Below are 8230 nucleotides of genomic sequence, written 5' to 3'. Positions count from 1 at the left end.
ATAGTTTATGTATCCAGGGTTTTTTATAAAGCAGTCAGAATTGGGAACCAGCAGTTAGTGTAATGGCTATGTTGCTGGACTCCCACATAGTCGACCAAGGTTCGTGTCCTGGACCCGGTGGCTTAAAACTCACGCTGGGCGCATGTGCGTGCGTGCCCAAGATCCTGGGAGGAGAATGGAGGAGAAGGGATTATGGCGTGACCATCCACCCTGCAGGGTGATTTCTCGCTTTCTGTCTCTATGTCTCTCTCTCTCTCTCTCTGTCTGGCGAGCACACGCGCCCTATAGTGAAAACCTCTTAAAAAAAAAAAAGCAGTCAGAATTCAACTTACTTTTGTCACCTATTTTTACCACCTTGAGAAACTTACACAACCTTTTGAACTTCTGCGCCCTCATCTCTGAGATGTGGCATTAGTGCTACCTCTTTGGGTTAATTATGAGATAAAATGAAGATAATGATATGTTCAATATGTTAAAGGTTATTCTTTAAAGATCATGACAAAATATTCCTAATAATCTAGCTTCCACATAAGTTTTACACTCCAGTTCAGGAGCACATCACAGCCTGAGATCACAGATTCAAAGCACTTCAGTTTCCTGCCTAAATTTGGAAATGATAAATAAATCTTAGCGTTTTTTGTTTTGTTTTGTTGTTGTTGTCAAAGTCAGGAGACTGGCATTACGGTCCCAGCCTGAACACTAGTAAGGCACGCTATCTTATCCTCTGTAGAATACAGTTGTTGAGTATCTATTAGCCATGTGCCGCGGCAAAGTGATAAATGCAGGGTAGGCTGCTAAACTCGATGCGGTATTTCTTCCATGAAGCTTTCCTTTCTCCCTCTACAAAGTGAATGGCTTAAATTAAATGGTATCTTTGTTTCTCTTAAGCTCTAATAATTCACAAACAGCAAAAGCTTTGCCAGTGCTGAGCATGAAATTTTGAGTCCCACTGAACTACCATTAATCAAGAAGAGTTATCTGTCTACACCTAAGGCATGCGGCAGAGATTTGCGGTCATGGGTATTTTGGTTATGTGAAAGGTGAGAAACAAACAATTAGGGAAAAGGTGAGGTTGCAGGTATATGCGGGGGAGGTTGGTATGAGAAAGTCTCAAGAACTTGTTCATTACCATGGCTTTTCTTTCCACACTATCCTTCCAGCAGGGCCCTCCTATCTTCTACAATCCTGCCCCAAACTCTACTATCTCTTGCCTGTACCACAGAGGAGGCTTATTGAGTTTATTGATTAGTCACTCTAATACCATTTTTGCCCAATTCCTTACAATACATTAGACACATGAACAGTTAGAATACTTGTCAAAATATAATAATTACTGGGGCCAACAGGTGGCTTGTTGCTTAAATCACTGGGCTCCTACATGCTTAACAGCTGTTGGAGGAGTCCCAGACTGGTGCCTGAAAAATCACAATGGGTTCATGTCCATGCTCAAAATCTTGAAAGGATATTGGAGAAGGGATTGCGGGGTGGCCAATCCCCCAGGAGGGAAATTTCTTCTCTCTGTCTCTCTTTGGCCAGTGCACATGCTCTATGGCAAAAAACTAAACAAAAATTGTATCATGTGACTTCTAACTTAAAATCTTAGAATGGCTTCCCATTGCACTAACAATATGAACCCACGACCATCCTGGTCTGCACAGCCTGGCATGATTTGACTTTTGCTCTTTGTCTTCTGGTCTGCCCCTGTCTTCCTCCCTTCACTTCTCTGATCCCATGTTGGCAGGAGAGTGTTTCTGTTTTTATAAATTTACTTCACTGACTTCTTTTTCGCTTTGCATCTAGGAACATGCTTTTCTCCGTGTTAACTTTCCCCCCCAATCTTTAGCTGGTTATTTCATTTTATTGCCTTAGGTCTCACTTTAAACTTCATCTTCCATAGTTCCCAATATAAAAAAGTTTCTTCATTATAACCCTGTTTGGTATGATTTCTAATATATTTTAGGTAGTTTTGAAGTTTGTTTGTTATTTATTTTGTGGGGGTTTTTTTTGTATTGTTTTTGATCCTTTATCAATTGCTTCCTCCTACAGATATATATATATACTATATAGTAAAAGTGTAGTTTCTTTTTATTTTGGAGAGGTTTTTATTATAGGGCGCGTGTGCTCGCCAGACAGACAGAGAGAGACAGAGAGACAGAAAGTGAGAAATCACCCCCCAGAGGGGATGGCCCCAGAGCAATCCCTTCTCTTCCATTCTCCTCTTGGGATCTTGGGCATGTATTCAAACACCTCCGGCATGAGTTTAAGCCACCAGGTCCAGGACTTGAAACACAATCAACTACAGGGGAGTCCAGCAACTTAGCCATTACGCTAACTGCTGGTCCCAAAAGTGTAGTTTCTATGACAGTAGGAACTCGTAAGATTTATTTTTATTTTTTAATTCATTAATTTATTTCTTATGTGAGAGAGACAGAGAGACAGCACTTCCAACAGAGTGTTCATTTCACAATTCATACCTACCCTCGTTCAGTCAAAATGACAGGCATGCGATTCTGCACCTGGAATGTGCAACTAGACCTTGGGACCCCAGAACCGTTCCATATAGATTCAGCATCACAGAGTATTGTGTTACCTGTGCGCTACCATGGCTGGTCCCATTTAATTTATTTGCTACTACAACATATATGTCTAGAGTTATCTCTCATGAATAGCAAGTACTCAAATATTTTCAGATCATGTTTAAGAGCGTAAGTATAGAACTTAAGGGTCCATACATATATATCCATCTATAGATATTCATGTAATATATATTATGTTTGTTATATTGTATACTATATATTATACATGATATGTTATTTGTTATTATATGTATGTTTTTCATGTTTCTTACCAGAGAGGTGGAGAGAGAGACAGAGAGACACAAATCACCACCCGAGGGGATGGCCACACTTTAATCCCTTCTACATTCTCCTCCTAAGATCCTGAGCATGCATACACCTACATGATTTTGAAGCCACTGGGCCTGGGGCTTGAACAGCATTCGGCCATGTGGGAGTCCAGCGACATAAATGCTACACCATCTACTGTTCCCATATTCCATATTCAAAACCTGAAATAGGCTAGATTATAATGTTCATGTTTAAAAAAGTAGAAGAACCCATTTCTATGAGTAAAATATGTTCATTTTTAATATTAATAGATGAACTTAGGTTCCTCTTTTTTTTTTTTTTCCTTTTTTTTGCGCTCGCCAGACAGACAGAGAGAGACATAGAGACAGAAAGCGAGAAATCACCCCCCAGGGGGGATGGTCATGCCGCAATCCCTTCTCCTCCATTCTCCTCTCGGGATCTTGGGCACGCACGCACATGCACCCGGTGTGAGTTTTAAGCCACCGGGTCCGGGACACGAACCACGGTCGACTACGTGGGAGTCCAGCAACATAGCCATTACGCTAACTGCTGGTTCCCAACTTAGGCTCCTCTTAAAGAGCATGGATTACTTCCTCTAATTAAACACAGATGTACAAGTTAAAAAGTAATGAAGAAAGGTTAAACAGTGATGAAATGAAAAAAGGATGATGAAAAAGAACTTTCAAAAAAGTTTAAATTCATATATCAAAAGATACAGTACATAGAATATTATTTTAAAATATTTTCCTTATATTAAATTAGTGGCAATTTAATACCATTAATCAATTTTTAAAAATGCTTTTGTTCACAATAACAATAAACATCTTTGTGCAGTTTTTCAGTATAACCAACTGTCAATTTATGAACTCAGGGCCACAGATACGCCTAAAATAAATTTTGGCACAATAATCTTTGCCAGGGTCAGCAGATAGCACAGAAGTTAAGGCACTGGATCCAACATGGCCGACTGCACAGGTCAAGTCTCCAAGCAGTGGCTTAGAAATCACTGCCAGTGTACATGCACAAGTGCCCAACATCCAGAGGGGACTGGTGAAGGGACAGTCATGTATCTCCACCCCCCATGGGGGGGAGGTGATTTCTCACTTTCCCTCTCTGCCCTCTCAGGCAAACACATACACCTTATAACAAAGAACAGCTTATAACAAAAGGAGAAAAATATCAACTGTCAATTTTACTATTGATTTTTTCCTATAATGTATGGAGAATACTCTCATACACACATACAAAATCATGAAATGAATTTGTACATTTTCTTTGTAATGTAAAAGTTAATACCTTCTTGATTATGTGAAAACTTTTTATGTTAACTAAATTTTTATACAATGAATTATGAAATATAGACTGATTCTTCACAAATTAAGATTAGAAAAGAGAGAATACCCCTGCCTCCTCCTGCCACCAAGACTTGTCTCTCGCTTCTGCTGGAACTCTGTGCTATTGCCCAACCGGAGTAGTTTGCCCCACAAAAGGGAGGTGATAGAATTAAATCATCCCCAACAACTGGGAGATTTGCAGCCTCAGTGAAAATTGGTATTGTGGGATGGCCACATGTTGGAAATCTACCTTCTTCTTTATATTAATTAATAGTCAGGTTTCAGCAGAAAACTTCCCATTCTACACCATTGATCCTAATGATAGCAGAGTACCCATGCCAGATGGAAGGTTTGCTTTTCTTTGCTAGTACCAGCAAGCAACAACATTCCTTCCTTTCTGAACGTAGTGGATTTTGCTGGCCTTGAGAAGGTAGCTTACAAAGAGCAAGGCCTTTTTATCCCATGTTCGTGCCTGTCCTGGGATCTTTCATTTAACACATGCTTTTGAGAAGATATCTTTCATGTTGAAGAAGGTGTAGATCTTGTTCAAGATAATGCATGAAGAGCTTCACCTTAAAGATGAGGAAATGACTGGGCCTATACTAGATAAACTAGAAAAGGTGACTGCGAGAGGAGGAAATAAAAACCTAAAAACCTAAATATGATGTCATGTGCAGTCAAGTCCTGGGTTCTAGATCAAAAGAAACCAATTTGTTTCTATCATAATTGGAATGACAGAGACTGAAGTTTTGAGTAGACATTTATTTTTTACCTCCAAACCAATGGTCTACCTGATTAATCTTTGTGGGGAAAAAAATATTCATTAGAAAAGCAAATGGTTGATAAAAATTAAAAAAAAAAAAAAGTTAAACAAGTATGATCCAGGTGTCTTGGGTCCTTTAATTCTTTTTAGTGGGGCTTTGGAACTTGCAAGAATTGAGAGCTGAGGAGAGACGGAAGTATCTGGAAGCCACCATGACACAAAGTGCTTTGCTGAAGATCATTAAGGCTGGGTTTGCAGCACTCCATTTAGAGTATTTTATCACTGCAGGCCCCTAGTAAGTGCTCACGTGGACCATCCTGAAAAGGACAAAAGCTACTCCGGCTGCAAGGAAGATTCTTACAGGTTTTGAAAAGAGATTCATTAGGGCTGAAGTAATGAAATATGATTTTAAAGAGGAAGTTTCTGAAAATGGGGTCAGGACTGCTGAAAACGATAGATAACGAGGCAGAAATTATACTGTTGAAGATGGAGATATTATTTTCTTCAAATTTGATACACCTCAATAATCAAAAAAGAGAGAAATTTTACTTGTTGTTCAGATAAAGGTATTCTTTCCAAAAGGCGTATGTTTTTTTAAAATTCAAATTTCTGAAAATTGAAGAGACAAATTAGGTCAAGGGGATGGGGATCTTCTGCAAGCAAATCGTATTTATTTATTTTAAAATTAAAATACTGTGGGCCCAGCAGGTGGCAGGTGGTTTAGTTGTTGGACTCACACCTGCTGAGTGCAGTTGGAGTCACCTGCTGATTGCAGTTGGAGTCCTGAAACTGGAGGCTTGCTTTCTTACCCTTTTCACCCTGTGTGTGTGTGTGTGTGTGTGTGTGTGTGTGTGTGTTAAGCATGCATGTTCTATGCAAATTAAAATCTAATAATAATAAATAAATAAATAATTCCTTAAAAATTTAAAAGACTATGTACCCCGAATGAAAGCAAGCTCACTAAATGTGCTCAGCTTTCCTTTTCACATGATTAAGAACTTCCTCCAAGGGACCAGCAATTAGCATAATGGCTATATCACTGGACTCCCATACAGTCGATCATGGTTCGAGTCCCAGACCCGATGGCTTAAAACTCATACCGGGCATGTGTGCATGCATGCCCAAGATCCCAAGAGGAGAATGGAAGAGAAGGGATCGCGGCATGGCTATGCCCCCGGGGGGGAGGGGGGATTTCTCGCTTTCTGTTTCTCTGTCTCTTTCTGTCTGTCTGGAGAGTGCACATGCCTTATAGCAAAAAACTCTCCAAAAAAAAAAAGGACCTCCTCCAAATTGTAGTTTCTATGGCAACATATTACTCTCAGGATACTTCATTTTTGTCCATCGTATTTGCCAAGCCCGACACACTTGTCAGTGAGGACACTGTGGCTTGCTCTTTCTTGAATCTACAGAAGTGCACGTTTTACAGGACTCAGATGTCTATGCTCAATAAAATATTTCATGAAACCAAACAAAAAAGAGAGAATAAATATAAATATTATTTATCAACACGTATGCTCATAAACCTTAGTTATAAATATTTAATTACTTTTATAATATTTGGGAGAAAAGGATAAAATTAAAAATCAAATTTTAGTATAAATTAAAAATTGTTTTTTAGAAATCTATATAGTGATTAAAAAACTTTACTTTTTTTCTGTCCTCAAGCAAACTGAACTCAATTTAGTAGTATAAGATGATTTTAAGAGTGTTTATAAATAGTGCTGTAGTAAACATTTTCAGTAACCCATGTGGGCATCCAATATGTATTCCTTAGTGCCTATTGTACAAAGTTGGTTTATCATTTTATTTGAATATATTCATATATTTGGTCAAATAGTATGTCAATTCAATAAAGGGATGTATTAATTCAAGACTGATTTGGAAGAGTATTGGCAAGGCCCTGAAAAATCACTATATGAGTCTTTAAGGAGAGAGTGTATTCAAAGACTTGTAGACATGTAGATCTTAGTTGTTTGAGTTAAGTGATACATTCAGTAAAATTTATTGTACTACATATTCATCTAAAGTTGGTTTTGAACTTCTGTAAAGAATGATAGTAAAATAGAACTTTTGAATTTAATTCTGTCACACGATTTTTATGTAATAAAACAGATTTATTAGGCATACAACATCTGGCTCATTTTATTCCAGGAGTTCTAATAAAGAAGTAAACATGTGTTTATGATTTAGTTTGTAAAGTTATTTCAGTTTTATATATTACTACTATATTTCACTCGAAACAATATGTGCCTAATATCTATCATGAAATAATCTTTTTTTAAATACAAATCTGCTCCCTGGTATTTGAAACACTAGTAAAAATACCCCTCACCCCAGGCTAAACTCAATTCTATTTATATTTTTTAGAAAAAAAAGAAATTCCTTTCCTTAGAGCTTTTATTTTATTTACTTATGTAATTGTCTTCATATTTCTTCTTTTCTCTTTTCTTAGTCATTCTTAGATGCAGCTGGGTAAATAGTCTAATAATGATTTCATTACAATTAAAAGTAAAAGTAAAATTAAGATATTTTAGAGATTTTTACAGAACCATAGATGTTCGGAAATGTTCTCGTCCCTCATTTCTTCTACTGGTGAATTCCTCAGTGCCTAAACAGATGTTGTCTAGTGGTGCAGAACCCCTGATACTGCACAGTAACACAAGACCGAATGAGCATAAATTGGTGGCCTCACTTGACTTCACAGCTGGATAGATATAAAAGGAGTCTAGCTGCAGCCACATAGTTGGATTATTATATACCAATTGTTTTGTCTACCAGGAGACAGCTGTCTTGATGACTGATAATAAGGTTGCTTCTGGTACATAAAATATATGTACTCACGCTCACATTGCAGGTCTTTGGTAAGAACCAGAAAGCCAAGCAACTATGAATGTATAAAACAAAAAGCAGAGAATAAAGTCAATAAATGGACTGGATCAAGTGTTAGATAGGTCAAATTAACTTGTTTTAGTGATTTCTTGATGCATGCTATTATTTTCTATTCTACATGCTTATTATATCTAAGAAGGGTTTTTCTCAAATTTATGACATTACAAATATTTAAATTTGGAGTTGAAAAGTTGAGACAGATGGTCATTGAATCCATATGCCAAATGAGAAAGTTTCTATATATTATAAGAGGATGACTCTCTGCCAATAACTCATACTTCTGCTTTCCCTAACTTGACTGAATAGAAAGAAGAATAAAACTCTTAACTGCACTATAATACCAATCACAGTAATTAAAACAAAACAGCAACAGCACC

At 37.5% G+C, this 8230-nt stretch overlaps 1 pseudogene; it reads left to right on the top strand.

Moving 5' to 3' along the window:
- Positions 1–7676, top strand: part of LOC102480961 (obg-like ATPase 1) — an 84888-nt pseudogene extending 77212 nt beyond the window's left edge.
- The last annotated feature ends 554 nt before the right edge of the window (positions 7677–8230 follow it).

This window comes from Tupaia chinensis, unplaced genomic scaffold (genome assembly GCF_000334495.1).
Source record: "Tupaia chinensis unplaced genomic scaffold, TupChi_1.0 Scaffold143648_1, whole genome shotgun sequence".
NCBI lineage: Eukaryota > Metazoa > Chordata > Mammalia > Scandentia > Tupaiidae > Tupaia > Tupaia belangeri.
This window is presented reverse-complemented; position numbering and strand designations above follow the sequence as displayed.